Here is a 16,683-nt window from a genome sequence, read left to right on the forward strand (position 1 = left end):
TGTAAGTAAATATGAATACTGATTCTGTTTTTCTCCCCACCAAAGCTAGCATATTACATATACAGTTTCACTCTTTGCATTTTTCACTTAGTAATATATCTTGGGGCTCTTTCCCTGACTGTACATAGAAAGCATCATTGACTTTTTTCCCCAGTATTCCATTGGCCAGATGGCTCCAGTTCCTGCTGATGAACACTGGGATTATTCTGTCTTTTCTCCTATAAATGATGTTGTTTAACAACACTGCCCATATGCCATTTTAGGCTGGTGGGAACATACGTAAGTGGCACACTCTCACAAGTGGAAGTGCTGGGGAAAGGGCACACACGCGTGTAAGTCTAGTCAGTCCTGCTAAGCAGCCCCCCATTGGGCTGAGTCAACTGGCATTTCTACCAGTGCGGGGCAGGGTGCCAGCTCTCTCCACAGCTGTGGTAGTCAAATTTTTTTGTTCACTTTTTTACCCTCACCCAAGGACATTTTTTCATTGCTTTGAGAGAGAGAGAGAGAGAGAGAGAAACATCGATCAGTTGCCTACCATATATACCCTGACCAGGGATCAAACCCTCAACCCAGGCATGCACCCTGACCAGGAATTGAACCTGTAACCCTTCAGTGAATGGGACAACCTATGCACTAAAGGGTCCAAATGTGTTTTTTTCAACTCAGAATTACACCTTCAGACTGAGGCCCAGCCAGTGGAAATGCAGCCAGAACGGAGGGGGCAGGGGAGTGGTACCATGGCTCGGTGCTGGCTGCGGGGAAGGGGGCTCAAACTGCAAAAGCAGAAACAGTGAAAGGTATCAGTGGGCTCCAGGGCAGGCCTTCCCACACACGGACTCATGGCTCTGGGTGCCTTGATGCTGGACAACATGCCTGTGAGCACCACAGGGGCAGGGCTGTGGCTGTCTGAATCGCCCCTGAGTCCCCAGGGCCCGGCAGGGCCAAGAGCCTACATGTGCTCAGTGCGTGTCTGCTGAATGAATGGGACCCAGCAGAGAGGCCAGGAGCTCCTCCTTCTTGCCATGTGAGGGGGGACTTCTGAGCCGCATCGCCAGAGCAGTGCACTGGATTAACTCCGGTTTGCTCAGGCTCTTGGCCAAGAGCTCCCCGTTTACTGCGTGTAAATCCGTGGCCTGCCCCTCAGCTGCCTTGAACCTGCCAAGGCCCTCTGGGACTTCGCGGCACGTTTATGAAGTCAGGGGAATGTGATCTGCCCTACACCAGGACCTTAGCTGCTAGAATGTGTGTGCTGTCATCGTTCCGCAGCTGCCAGAGGGAAGACACGGCCTTTTCTGCGAACTGACCACTGGAGGCCTCTGAGTTCACCACAAAGGCGGCAACTGTGTGAGGCTTTGGAAGTGGGGCTGTCAGGGGAGCAAGGGGGCTGCTGAAAGCAAACTGCTGGGCAGCCCAGGCAAGGAGACAGGGAAGGGCAGGAGAGGCCTCAGCTATGGGGCCAACGTCTTTCAACCCTCCCCTTTATCAAGGCCTGCCATTTGTCAGGCCCTGCGCTAAACGCCGTGCCTCTGACGAGCCTGGGGCCGCACTCCCAGGTCTCAGACCTGTATCGGGCCGGAAGGCTCTGTACCGGCAGCTGCATGTCGTCATCCTCTCCGGGCCTCAGTTTCCTCGCCCACCCAAGAAGGGGGAAATAGCCCCAATCTTGTTACATAAAAACCAACAGGTAGAGAATGATCCCATTTTCGTAAAAACAGACAAACAAACCCAGTTACATGCACACAGAGGAAAGTCCCCCCAAATACTTCAAAATATCCATACTGGTGGGATCACCTAAGCTTTTTCTTTTCATTTAACTTAGCTTTCTGATTTTTCTATAGTAAGCCTTTTGAAATGTTTTAAGCAAAAGGAATTAGACTAGGGATTTCTAAGGCTTTTTCTCTGGGGGATCAAAATTTAAGTCATGGATCAAACTTAAAGTTACAAATTAAGAAAAGAGTTATTTGCTTCACTAGTGGAGAACACACCCTACAGCTAAACACCTACCAGAAAATTCAAAACCTACCCGAGGAACCACGCCATTCCCATTCCCACGGCCCGGCCGGCCCAGCTGCTCTGCTGGCGGCCCTAAGTCACATCCTGACAGCGAGGTTCTGCTCTGCCCGGGTGCGGGCCGAGCTCCTTTCCTTTCCTCTGTTTCCCGTTAGTCTCTGCCAGCCTCCCAGTTTCCCGGAGGTTACTCATTCAGGAGGTTGTGCGGTTACTCATTCAGGAAAACTGTAACAACAACGTGTGGGGGCAGTTCCCGGGGACAACACGGACCATCACATGCAGCCTCAGCCTCTGAGTGTCACCCACGTGACAAAGGAGACCCTCTACTTCTGAGCCTTTCCAAGAAGATTTACTGGGAGGGGCACCTCCTGCAGGCAAGACCAGGGTTCAAGTCCGAGCTCCTTTGTTCTGGCTTAGACCAGTCAGGTGCCATCTTTGCTTTCTCTTGTCTAAAGAGGTAAGAGAAGCACGTAGTTTGGGCCACACAAGATCGTGCGAAGAATTAAATAAGAAATGTGTCTAAGCACCAACCACCCACACCAGCGCACTGAGAACGTGCCATGTTACCTGTGATCACCGTGTATATTTTTATTATTCCAGGTATTCAAAGACTGTTAAGTAGCTATGAATCTACAATCTGACTGGTTAGTGAGCTGCTGCCTATGGGGCAAAAATCATGTATGTTCTGCCAATAGCACAAGAGAGGAGGGCAGGGTTTCTGTTTGCCAGGAACCAGGAAGGTGCCCTCACACTGCACAAGGCTGGCCAAGGATGCCTCTCACCCTCCCTCTGCGACAGGAGCGATCGGCCTGACCACGGAGCACAAGTTAATCTGCAGGCCTTCCAGCGGTGGTGACCATCCCTAGTGCCTCGGGCATCTGACCCCTTCCTCCACCCCCACATAAAACTTCTCTCCTCACCACCACTGCAGCCACAGTACGTGTTCACACGCACATGCATCCAAACACGCTGGTACTAAGGGAGCCCCAACTCAGTAAGCATGTTCTAAACATGACCTACCGCCAACTGCAAAACCATAAGGCCAAGGGAGCCTGAGAGGCGTGAGGGAGGTGAACCCATGTGGCAAGCCTGAGAGAGCCCAGCAGCGAGGCTGCTCGGCCAGGCTCAGCGGGAGGGCCCACCAGTGAGCAGAGCGTTCATTTGCTCAAACCACAAGGCCTGGAAGCATGGCGGCTCTGTTCTTTTCCTTAATTAGTTCAGCCCCAAAGGGAAAAGTATAATTCAGGGGCTGAATTAGTTCAGCCCCTGACAGGGCAGGGGCCTCACCTGTGGAGCATAAGCTCAACAGTAAATACCTCTGCAATGCTACCGGGAAGCCTGAGCTCACTTCCTTTACCTTGGCACTGAGCTGAGTATTTATTAGAAACCCTCTCCAACCATGACATTCAGGAGAACTGGTGGCCGCTGCCCAGACACCAGCTGGTGGGTTCTTTCCTTCCCCTGGCGAGTGGAACCCCAGACCAACTGCAGTACAGGACAATGTCAAAGCCAGAGGTAGGTGGGGGGCTGCTGGAGAGGCTGCTGCGCCCAACACCTGGGCCTTCCCAGTGCTGACGAGAGAGGAGGTTCGGCGCTCCGGGCCGTGCTTACTAAGGATGGTGCCGTCCCAGCACCCACATCGTATTTTTGAATTTGAAATGAAACATAAATAAAGTGCACAGAGGGCCTGACTCTTAAGCGCACAGCTAATTGAATGTTTGCATCTGTAAACAGCCATGTTAGCATCAGTAGACAGACACAAAGCCTCCCAGTATCTCACAGGGCTCCTCTCACACTGCTTCCCAATCGTCACCCCCATCCCAAACCCCCCGCGTGGCTGCCTGCTCTGTTCTACTCCCGTGTAGTATTCTGCAGTATGGACAGGTTGCGGTTTATTTCCCCTGGACTCATGTATGGCCTATTTCTTCTGGTTTGAGGCCACTATGAATAAAACCACCATGGATATTCTTGAGTGTCTTTAAAAAAAATAAGTCCCACTGTTTTCTCAAATGCACATAAGGCAGCAATTCAATAGTTTTTCGTGTATTCAAAAGCCAGGCAACCCCCACCTGTGCCTAACTCTATCACACTGAACATGCCCTGCTGCGGATGGATGTCTCCATTTCCCTGGGGCACGTACCAGGGGTGGGACTGCTCAGACACAACACAGACCTCATTTAGCTGTAGTGTTTCTAAGCCTGAAATGTCAATCCACATCCTCACTAACACTTGGCACTGCCAGTCTCTCAGGTTTTAGCCACTGAATCCACACCAGACCTAATGCCCCTTCTGTCTCAGTTCCCATTGTTTTACCACCAATCTCGTCCACACTGAAAACTGCATTTCTGTACTGAAGACTCAGCCGGTAACCTTTAGGGTCGATGCTTCTGTCACCCCCTTTATCTGAAAGCAAAATGTTCCTATGAAATCTTTGAAAGGCCAAAGTGTCATAAAGTGAACAGTGCCCCTGCTTTCTGAAAGTTCGCCACTTTGCTTTTACAAAAGACTTACATTCATATGGTCACAGCTTTTCCCCTAAAAGTAAAAATCCTCTTCTGAAGCAAAAATCACCTGACATGAAGGTGAAGAAAAATGGTGGGCATTTTATCTATCAAATGTTGACTGATCACCAACCATATCATAGGCCGAACAGAATAACGTACCCAGAAGTTTATGCAGAAAACACACAAAGCCCTAAATAGGGAATAATGGCTTAAAGTGAGGCAGGAAAGAAAAGAGGTGGAATTCTTCTTGGGGACCATTGCAACTGCGGGCCAGCTTCCCCATGCACCCCTCGCCCTCAGAAGTCACAGGACATGACGATATGTGGAAATGTACCCAAGGAGAGCCTGTTCCCCATAAAACCCGCCCACCCCAGCACCCTCTGGAAAAGCACATAAAAAATCAAATAAAGTTGTGAACATAAATTACCAGCTAACTGCAGTTACATGGCATCAGGCAATACGTTGTTGACTGTAAAAGTTTGGGGGCTGGTTTTTTTTTGCCATATATTTGACTAATTGGTGGCTCTTTTGGAGTCACACAGACAAGCACAACCTGCTTGTAGTCAACCGCCTGGCCTCATAGACACAGTCCACTAGTATAGGAACAAAGACAACATCAGAAAACTTAACCTGAAGAATGACCGGTCAGTTCAAAGGGCCGATGCAGAGACGAGAGGGGGGAAACCAGTTTGGACTACCTTTTGTAAGAGAAAAATGTTAAACAGTCAAAAATGAGCAAATTACTACTTCCACTCCAATTACACTTCAGAGGATGAAGCAGGAGAACAGTGTGGAGCCGGGGCCTGGGGCACCAGGCCACCAGGACCACGATTTCATACCAAGTAAATATCGACTAAGACTTTCAGGTCCACGTGTCGATTTTTTCCTGATTATGTGTCAAAAGCTAGCTTCCAAGTAACAAATGTCTGCTCTCAGATTCCCCTGGAACTGTCCCATTTTATTAGCATTGCCTGGGGCAGCTCATTCTCTCCCGACACAGGCACGCAGTTCTGCCCACGGTGTGCCCTCTGCTCTGGGCATGTACAAGGCCCGAAGAGCTATTTGCTGGTTAGCCTGTGTCTGGCTGCACCTTGAGGAACTTAGTTCTAGGGTCTTTATAAGGAAAAGTGGCCTCAAACAGTAAAGAAAAAGAGCATTGTTGAGGGCAGTGGGAGGTCCTTCACAAGATACATGCAGAATCCCACCCTTCTCAATAAAAAACTTTTTTAATCTTCATCCGAGGACATTTTGTCATTGGTTTTAGAGAGAGAGTAACATAGAGGCAAGAGAGAAGCATCAATTGGTTGCCTTTGATACACATGCACCAGGACCAGGCATCAAACCCGCAGCCCAGGTATATGCCCTGACCAGGAGCTGAACCCCAACTTTTGGTTAAGAGACAACACTCCAAGCAACTGAGCCATGCCAGCCAGGGCCCACCTTTCTCAATTTCTGATATGGGGGCACAAGCCTGCAAAGGTGTATAAAATAAAATCAGCATATTTAAACACTCACTCGACACTCCCTCATTCAATACTATCCTCCAGTGAACTGAGTACACATCAATTCATCCCCCAAAGGAGACCTTCTAGAACTCTCCCAATTAATTAAACTTTATGTTGCAAAGACTACTTTAATTTTAGGTACTTTAAATTATCTTGGATAATAACAGCACCCATAAAAAACCTTGCAGTCAGGAAATTTACAGAAATTCCAAGTATTTCCTCAAAAAGTAAACTAAAGCAAATTCGTTCAGGTCAGAAGTTGTGAAACCCAGAATTGTTATCATATTTCTTGTAGCACAGAACATTGTGATGATCAATGGCACTAAGAATAGCCCAGAAAAAAAAAAGAGAAGAGTTCATAATCAGAAACAAGAAAAACAACCTATCCAAAATAGCAAGATGTCCATTAACATCACTCACTTCCCCATGAATTATTTTGACAATAGGAAATGGAATTTAAAATTTTTTTCCTTTAATCCAAAACTATTTCCCTTCCCATGTGCCCTCTGGGAAAATCCTGTTCACAAACGAACCATTCCCAGATAACTGACTTCCGTGCCGTTTCCATACGGCTGGGCAGCAGCAGCAGCAGCAAGGCTCCCTGACTCGCCACTTCGCGTTCTGTAGCTCCCGCGGTGACGTCACGGAAAGACGGCCGCACGCTGTTGCTGCTGCCCAGCTCGCGACTGCAATGGAAATCGTGCTGCTGCCCCGAGTTTTTAATTTTCCATGAAAAATCATTCTCCTTGCCACAGCCGCTTAGACTGTGAAAAAGAAAAATGATTTAATTAGGAAACAGCCATAATTAGATTTTTTAAGCATACGCTTTCGACATAAAAGTTACATTACAGCATGGCTTCACTGGGTTTAATAATTCATTTTCCTCAGGCCATTCCAGGACACGTTAAGGTGCTGAGTGACAACTGAAGGAAGAAAATAAAGGGCACACTAAACTGCTACACAGAGAGTTCTATCTTCAAATGAGTTTTTAAATGGAACAGGAGGAAGGGGTGAGGAGTCTTAAGCAGCTGAGAAGAAATATGAACAGTGAACTGAAGAGGAGTAGCCTCCTGGTTTGTGATTAACTTTTACTGTCCAGAGAAAGAGTTTCTCCACACCCGACAAATGGTGACGATGATGATGAGTGATGCTGATGAAGGTAATAAAGGAAAGGAAGTCACAGTGCTCACCTCAGCAGCACAAACACTAAGACTAGAATGATACTGAGAAGATCAGCACGGCCGCCAGGAAGGATGAGCCCCAAATCTGTGAAGCGTTCCACATGTTTTCGTAACCATGGAGTGCACAGGTAGCAAACACAAGGCCTCCACCTCGTTTCTACCTGGCGGCAGCGCCGAGCTCCTCGCCCCTAGTTAAGGAGCAGTTACATTTGTACAGTCCTGAAATCACATTCGGCCCTCTGAAGGCAACAGGGAGGCTGCTGTGGCCCTCGGTGAAAATGACTTTGACACCTCCGACGAAAGGTGATGGATGTTAACTAAACTTATTGTGGTGATCATTTCCCAATGACCACAAATATCAAATCATCATGTTATGCACTTTAAACTCATATGATGTTCTATATCAATTACATCTCAATAAAGTGAGAAAAAATAATAGTCGTAAGAGTAGGAAGTAGCAGGGGGAAGAGAACTAACACTGTTTAGCATAGACATGGCCTGGTGAGAGCGAGACGTGATGGGCATTGTAACGACACCTCCAGGATTTTTCAATAGTCTCTTTTGTGTGGGTGAGGAGGAGGGTAAGGGGATGAGGGCCACACGATCATGTGCCAGGGATCGAACCTACTAGAAGTCTAATTCCAGAACCTGATATATCTGTTTACTTGTTGTCTCCTCAGAAGTTACAGGCATGATGCAGTGTTATATGCTTTAGAACTCCCCTATAAGTATATCTAAAAACATCAGTGGAAAGTAAGAAATTACATTATTTGGAAATCAGGAAATCTGTGATTCCACATTAAGAAGAAACTAAGCTGCTGCTTCTTTTTCTTTCTGTTGTTTAATTATACCAGGACTTTCACCAATGGTCTTGGAGACATTTTAAAATTCCAAATATTAAACCCTAACCATATCTACTGGCAATGCTTTTATAAGTTCATCCTATACATAAACAGGTTTAGTTTTATCCTGTAAACTGACATAGCCAAGAATCCTTTTTAGTTCAATATTTTGGCAAAAGTTCCAGAGAAATGTCAACATGTTCTGAAAAGAAGGAAGACGTTAGGCCATGTTCCAAACAGCCTGAGAGGTGAGTCGTCAAAACACAGAAAAACTCCTATCCAGCTAGTTCTTCACAAGGATAAATCAAACGGATGTTGAAACCTACCAGCAGAATCTCCTCAACTTTTTTAAGAGACACTCCTATGTGGGAAACATAGTGCAGTACAGCAGACATGTTACTACACAAGGAGGTGTTGTTATGGAGACAGCTTTGAAGGCTCCCTGCAATCCCAGTGGGTAATTAAGGCCAGAGATGGCAGAACAGCCAGCAGGGTAGTCTCCATGGAAACCATCAAACATACTTTTTCACAGGCACAGCAACTGTTCTGAATCAATGACTCTTTATATAGGTTTAAAAACATTGTGAATGGTGCATCAATTGCCTCTTGTTAGACAATGTCTGGTTAAAAGAGCTGTGAGAGACCCTGTTCTCTTGCATGCTGGACGCCGAGCACTGTCTAAAGTGGGCAGTCCACCACTAAATCTGCCACCTAGAACCAGTAAATACAAATGGTAAATTCAGACTCAGGAAATCACTGGTTAATTTGGTGAAAAAATTAGACTAGTGGTTGACACCACCAAGCAGGGCCTACCGACTGCCAGCACTCACTATTCAAAAGCTGTCTAAATATTATTCAACATTCTCAGTAAGATAGACATGATTATTGTATGCGTTTACAAATGAGAAAATTAAGTATAAACTACAAAGTGGCTGATCGGGATTCAAAGTTACATCAAAATTATATGAGCACAGGATGCTCAGTGGCCGTGCTGCACTTGCTCACTCCCCAGCTGCTTCACGTACATTATCTCAGATGTGCTGTTTCTACCTGGGAACACTGAGGACTCCAAGTTCTAAAATATTCGGATTTTGTAATACTTTACATCTTGCTCCCGCCCTCCTCACTCCACTTCTGCACCCACCATACTCTCAGGATTTGAAGACTCCCAAGGGACCACGTCTCAGAAGGCTTCACCATCTCCCACCTGGACTGTGAGAGCAGCAGACTCTCCAAGGCATCACTCCATAAGCGTGAATTTTGACTGCGAATGTTCTGATTGGGTAATAGGGATGGAAGGAGGTCTGATTGCTGAATGGTTTCCTACTTTATTCTGTAGTTCTATTAAACACTTAAATCTGGCAAATGCTTTGATAAGGAGGCACTGATGATTCAAGATATGGCTCCTACAGATCATCATTATATAAAATCCTGCAATTGACTGTACATGCCATCGGCATTTAGTATTAAACATCAGACACAGCCGTGGCTCACTTGGTTGGGCACATGCCTGGTTTGCAGTTCCACCCCCCGGAGCGTGTGCAGCAGGCAACTGATGGATGTTTCCCCCCACACTGATGTTTCTCGTCCTCTCTTTGTCCCTCCTGTACACTCTCTCTAAAATAAAAAATAAAATAGTTTTTAAAGTCAGATACAGATGACACTGTTGTGCTCATTAGAATCGTAACATTTCTGAGCTATCTTTAGATACTTTCTAACCCAGACTCCTTGCTTTATGGATGAAACAACAGAGGACTCAGTGGCTTTGGTGCATCAAAGACAAAGCGTGAGTGCTCTCTCCGTCCCCTTGCCCCGAAATCCCAGGCCCCTCCCATGTGCCTCATGGCATGAAGATGCCTCCCTCCTATCTATCACTGCCCTTCTTCTCAGGAAAAAGGCTTTCCGTTTTCTCTAACGCTAGCTACACACACCCCTTCCACCTCCTATTGAAACGTGTTCTCCCAATTTCCCTCATTCTCTAACATCTTTAAATCTCTCTGCTGACGAGGGTCTTCTTTCCTAATCTCAAGCATGCCAAGTCCTTCTCTTCCTAGAAAAGACGCACCTTCTCTAGATCCAGCTCTCTCGCTGCTCACCGCCAGTCACAATCTTCTAGCCACTTCTTACATATTTATGATCCATCCTCTGCCCCACTCACACCCTGACTCTTTTACTAAAAGTAGCTCCTCAAAGACCAGCAACGTCCTTGCTCTAGTCGTTTCTCAGTCTGGATCTCTCTAACCTCATATTGTTGCCGAACAGAGGTCCGAGGGAGGGGGGCAATATTTGGCCCACCTAGGGATGCCAAAAACTGCTATAGAACAACAGGGGCCCCTCCCAAGGACGGAATACTAATATCTACTGGGCTCTTCTGTCCGCCGCCAATTGGAAAGACATCTCTCAATGCCAGAGATTTGTGAAAAGGAAACAAAATGTTTATTTAATGCTATTTGGGCCTAATGCCATCACTAAAATATCAAAGTCCTTTAGGGTATACACCTACACCCACACAGCGCTCCCTTCTCCCACTGTCCCAACTCCGGGTACCATAAATCAGGAAAAGAGCACATGTCCATTTTTCCAGGCCGCTGGTATCGTCAGCTGTGTCACTGTGCAGGATCTCTAGTTAATCCAAAGTCATGTGGCACCTTCTTATGATCTACTGGCAAGAGTTCTTTGTACCCAGTTCCAGTCAAAGTCTTTCCTGCTTCCCAGGCCACATGGCCAAAGGGAGCACCCCACGGCCGTGTGGGCCTCTTCTACCAAAGCTACAGGGGTCAGCACTCCGACCAAAAGTGTGTGGTTTTTTCCTTCACCTGGCTACAGAGGTCCCCATTCTGGCAAAGCCGAGTGGTTTTCCTTTCATCTGGCTGCAGGGGTCTGCACTCTTCCAAAACAGCATGGCTCTCCTCTCCACCTTGCCAAGAGGGGGCCCTTACTTTGCTGAAACTGCGTGGCTCCCCCTCACTGGCTGCTTGTCTGGGTTTAAATCCCAGTGCGAATCTTCCTCTGTACCCCTATTTCTGACTCCTCCCACGATCAGTTACACCCGCCAGTATTTCTGTATTATTCCAAGTCTACTGGGCTGCCATCGTTAGCCTGGGCAGGTATGGCCCCATGTTCTAGAGCCAATCTTCTCTAAGCTCCCACGCAGGCGCTGTAACTCGGGGGACCTGCCCCCCAGTTACATCTTGGGGGGAAGTGACTTCATCCCCCTGGCTCCAAGCCTGGCCACAGCCATTTAACATATCCAAGTGACCCGCCAAAGGCTATAGATATGTTAAAGGACCATGCCATGGATTAGCTGCAAGGCTGTGGCTGTACAAAACAGCCCTGCATGTTCCTGCTCCATGTGTCCCTTCCCCCAACTCACACCTGTGGGGGAAGGGGTGAGGACATCTTATATGTCTCTCCAATATTCCTATACACTTTGAGTTCTGGACACCATTCCAAATCTTTTTGGGGGGGGGGGGGGCCTTGGCTGCACCCTGTATAAACAGTGGCATTTTGCTTTTCTCCTTAAAATTCTCCCTTAGACTCCACACTGAACTTACCTGGTCCCCCCGTCTACCTCTTGGCTATTATTTCTCTTTCTTGTTCTTTATTGGTCACCAGCGAAGTCCCAGGCCCCCCTGCTCTGCTCTCCTGAAATCCTTTCACTCTCTCAGTGAGCTCATCTATCCATTCCTTTTCTGGCTTCAATCTTTCTCTCTACAAGTGAACAGCACGCGAAGTCCTGAGCTCTCACGTGCATTTTACCCCGCGTTTCCAACACAACGCAGCTCCACATGGATGTTTTTCACCATGTACACTTGTCAGAAATGGGTTGCACCAGCTTTCCTCCCCAAAGACGTTCTTTCACAATCACCCCCACTTCTGTCTGCAACACCACGGATTTCCCAGGGCTCTGGCTGCAAACCCTGGAGCCGTGTGTGATCCCTACCCATCACTCCCTGTATGTGAACTATCGTTATCCATTCCCTGCTCTAAAGTGTCCTGGAATGATGAGTCTGTTGTCTAGTTCTTTTATTACATCAACTATAGGGTGAATTCTGTAATTAAAACGTGTTTTCCTTCAAATTGTCAGTGAAAGTTGACCTTTTATCTTCATCCTTGCCATCACTACCTTGGTTCACCTCCCTCCCAGATGCTTGGAACTCATTTCCACCTGTTTTAAGCAGCATCACATAACCTGCCTGAAGCATTACCTTTAGCCAGTCTCCTTCAGAGGTGCACAGTGGTCTCTGCGGCATGGCTCTCAGGGCTTCCTGTAATCTGACTCTCTGTATGTGCCCAATTTGCCTGTATTCCCCTCCTCCGTATGGCTCCCACCGGCACATCCTGTCTGGGGGCCCCTGCCCCCTTTCTTTTCTCCTACCTTTCCCAGGCAACCAGCACTGACGCTGGCCAGTTCAGTCACTCTGCTGGCTCACCTCCCTTCACCTGGCTCCGGAAGCAGTAATGCCCGGCTCAGCAATGTCTGCTAATGGTCTCACCTTGTCACACTGACCTCCTCTGGATTGTAAAATGGCTTATGTAAACATTTCACCTACTCTAACACATTCCCCCCACCCCACAACATTCAAATACTCCAAAGTTTCCACAGTTTTCTCTAATAGATGTTGACCGATTGGTAGAACCATGTCCAAAAAGGCCATTCAAAGACACTTCCAATGCCACAACAACAGGGCAAATCCAGTACACCTTAAAATCCCACCAAATGCGCAGCTGTCTCGGGCAGGCAGTCCACATGACAGTGTCAGAGGAGGGCCTGGGAAATGGGGCGAGCGAGGCACCTGGGGGGCAGCGTTTGGGGAGGTGCTCGTTCGCTCTCAGCAGACCCCGAGAACCACACCGCAGGCAGACGTCACACGGCACAGCCCAGGGAGCGACGGCCACCCTAATTCCAGCTTCAAAAGATGAAACTCCAACAATCAAAAACAAACTAAGCCTAATCAAGACACATGTCCTAGGCAAGCTACCAAGGCTTATCTTCCCAGGGCCATAAACAGAACGGGCTAAGAGTTGGTTTCTGGTCTGCCACTGCCCTCAGGATGTGAAATGGCGGCAGCAGCTATGGCATTAGCTTAAAGGAAGAAAGCTGTCTTCCTGGGGAGACATTTCTGAAATGAGGACCAGATACTGGATCCTCAAGAGCCTAGTGGGCCAGTGCTGCTGTTCGGGGATGCATCTTGCCTCCTGGCTCAACCTCAACCTAAACTCACTCTGGCCTCAGTTGCCTCTTCCCAACCGATGCTGAGAACTGCTGTCATTCTGAAGGATGAGACACAGCACTATTCAATCCAGAAAGAATTCTCATGAAAACGTAATCTGCTGGAAAAACCCACTAGCAGAGAAATACAAACTCTTACCATATCTTCCTTATATGTCTGCACATTTCATTGCTTTTCTATTAAATTCAATCACTTTTTTCCTGCATCAGTGCTTTTCATTACCAGTGGGAAAGGATCCCAAGATAGTTAGGTTTCACATAGCTGACTTCACCAAAATAAAGGGAGGAATTTTAAAAGGTTGCTAAATATTGTTACTTTTAGATTCTCAGAATTTTACTGAAATTCCCAGGAAGGAAAAATGATAATAATAGTGATGACAATACACAGTGACTGAGAAGGTACTTCTCTTCCTTGCTGATCATTCTGAGCCCCAAGAAAGGGACTGGGAAAGATGAGCAATGGCGAGAAGCATGTTGACTTCTCTCAGAACCTGGAAGTGATGAAGCTGAAATGACAACTCCTTGGAAAATGGTGGAGGATGGATCCTTTTGGTGCAAGGGAGAAGGCACCCCAGACCCCTTCTGAATGATGTCCCTGCTTGTGTATCTATCGGTTTTTCACAAAATCCAAATTGTGCTCTGTGGCCAATGGAGCATCCTTCTGAGTCACTTTCCGAATATGCTGGCACCCGGTGGAATCACAATGACATCATGGGGCCATGCTGTACTGCTACAAGCCATTATGTTGCCCTTCAAAGGTCAGCACATTTTGTTTGGTATACAGGTGGCCCAAAGAATGGGTACATGTTATGCCATTGAGGATGACAGAGTTTATTTTTAAATAAAAAAGAAAAAGGAGAGAGGGTGGACGTAACCTGAGGTACTAAGGCTAGAAGAATCCTTAATGGCTCGTCTTATCCAATGTCTCAAGTTTAAGAAGGATTAAAATCCTTCTATTTTTTGAGTTAACTACAGAGAAGGTAGTTATACACCTCTCTCAGAGTTTAAGAAGAAAAGAAAAAGTACAATAAATAAAAAGGAGACTCATGAAACTAGTGGCTGAACGGGCAAAGCCAAATACATAGGAAATGTCTTAAAGAGACAAGGCTTAAGCACCAGGCCTCAAGTACTACTACTTTACAGCTTTCCGGGATGATTTACGTGGCATACAATCCACCCTTGTAATTGTAAAATTCATTTTTTAATAAACAAATTTAATACATTAACTTCAATGATAGTGCAACCATCACCACAAACCAGTTTTTGGACACTTCCATCAAAGTAACCATTGATATGCTTTCTGTCGCTATAAATTTTTCTTTTCTGAAAATTTCACATAAATGGAACCCTACGTATTCTTTTCAACTGCCTTCTTTCACTTAGTGTAATGCTTTTTGAGGTTCATCCATGTTGTAGCAACATATTAATAGTCCATTCCTCTTTATTGCTGAATAGTATTCCATTGTATGTGTACACTGCAGCTTGTATATGCATTCACCCATTGATGGACATTTCAATTGTTTCCAGTTCTTGGCTATTAGGAATAATGCTGCAATAAGTACTCATGCTTAAGTCTTTTGTGACATATATTTTCATTTCTCTTGGGGACATTCCTAAGTATAGTATTTCTGGGTTGTACAGTCAGTTTGTGCTTAATCTTTTAAGAAAATACGAAGCAATTTTCCAAAGTGGCTACACCATTTTACCTTCCCACCAGTAATTTGAGGGTACCAGTTTCTCCACATTTTCACCAATTCCTTTTTGCCTATTTTTAAAAAATTATAGCTACCCTATGAATTGTAGTGCTATCTCATGATGGTTATAATTTGTATTTCCCTAATGACTAATGATATTGAGTTACTTTTTATGGATGTATGAAACATTCATACATGTATCTTCTTTTCAGTTTAGTGCCTAAAGAAGTTATAGTAGTCCAAGTTAAAAGCAGATCCCAAATGGTTATGGTGTGTGGGGGGGGGGGGGGTGTGCATTGCTTTGAGGTTTTCAAACTCATGACAAGGGACAGAAGGGAAATTCTATTCATTGCAAGGAAATCCTCACTTAAGCTCCACTGAGCCCAAAGCACTCAAAGCCCATGAACCTTCAGCTGGTCATCCTTAGCCAGTCCAGTCTCTAGGAGGAACTGGCCTATGTTCTTAGGCTGGTCACCCTGTAGCTAAATTAATTCTCCAAGTTCTAAATGCTCAATTACAGTACCATTGCAGGCACATTTCTTCTTCACTAGTTTCTTTTATCATAATCATCAGCAATGGTCTTCCTGCTGTTTCTCTGTTGAATTTTTATCTGGATATAATCCTCCCTGACAGCAGGAAGCAGATCATCACTCTTACCTGCACCGGCAATGGCTTCAGAAGGCTGTGGGGGAGGGGAGTGGGCACAGCTCCAGGGAGAGGTTGCTGAGGCCTGGGTAGCGGCTCAGTGAGTGGAATCTACTGAAGTCTTCTGACCATTTTAAAATTGGGTCGTATTTTGTCTCACTGAAGTGTAAGAATTCTTAATATATTCTGGACGTGAGTCTTTTATCAGGTATCAGTGATTTGCAAATATTTCCTCCTAGTCTGTGGCTTATCTTTTCATTTTCTTAAGGGTGCCTTTTGAATTGCAAAATATCTTCACTTATCTATTAAGATAAATTAAGTTGAATTTATCAATTATTTTATGACTCATGCTTTTGGTGGCAAATCTAAGAACTCTGTTTTAAGATTCTTCCCATTTTTTTCTACGAGCATTCTAACTTTAGCAGCTACATTTAGGTCCATGATCCACTTTGAGTCAACAATGAGAAGCAAAGGGCTAAGTATGTTTTTGTTGTTTTGGCCTACGGCAGCGATTTTCAACCTTTTCCACCTCGTGGCACACACGAGCTAATTACTGAAATTCTGCAGCACACTGAAAGATATTTTTGCCATTCTGACAAAGGAAAATAGGTATAATTTTGACTCATTCACACTGGACAGCTATTGTGTTGCCTACTGCCATTTTTTAGTTGACAACCTAAGAGGTTAGTGCCCCTGACTAAATAGTCAGGTATTGCATGTTTTAAAAATTCTTGTGATGCACTGGTTGGAAATCAGCCCATAAATATGACTATTCCAGCACCATTTGTTCAAAAGAAAATGCTTTCCCATTGCGCTGCCCTGGCTCCTTTATTCAGAATCAATAGATCATAAACGCCTGTCCTTACGACAGTTCCGCAGTGTCTTCGTTATTCTGGCTTTATAGTGAGTTTTCACATTGGGAAGTGTACGTCTCCCCACTTGGTTTTCCTTCTAGAAATTGTTTTGGCTATTGCATCACTGATAAATTGCAGGATCAGATTGTGAATTTGTACAAAGAATCCTTCCTGCAGGGATTTTGATGGGGAATGAATTAAATCTATCAATCAAT

The 16,683-nt window shown here is 45.8% G+C and overlaps 1 protein-coding gene and 1 non-coding gene across 2 annotated transcripts in view; one reads left to right on the forward strand and one right to left on the reverse strand.

Moving 5' to 3' along the window:
- TMEM241 (transmembrane protein 241) overlaps positions 1-16,683 on the reverse strand; it is a 117,930-nt gene that overhangs the window by 29,333 nt on the left and 71,914 nt on the right. The window lies entirely within an intron of this gene.
- Positions 7,202-7,307, forward strand: LOC119041014 (U6 spliceosomal RNA). Its single transcript, XR_005080963.2, has one exon. It is a non-coding gene; the product is annotated as a U6 spliceosomal RNA (small nuclear RNA).

The sequence above is a fragment of the Artibeus jamaicensis genome, unplaced genomic scaffold, assembly GCF_021234435.1.
Source record: "Artibeus jamaicensis isolate MK-2021 breed Jamaican fruit bat unplaced genomic scaffold, CSHL_Jam_final contig_354, whole genome shotgun sequence".
NCBI lineage: Eukaryota > Metazoa > Chordata > Mammalia > Chiroptera > Phyllostomidae > Artibeus > Artibeus jamaicensis.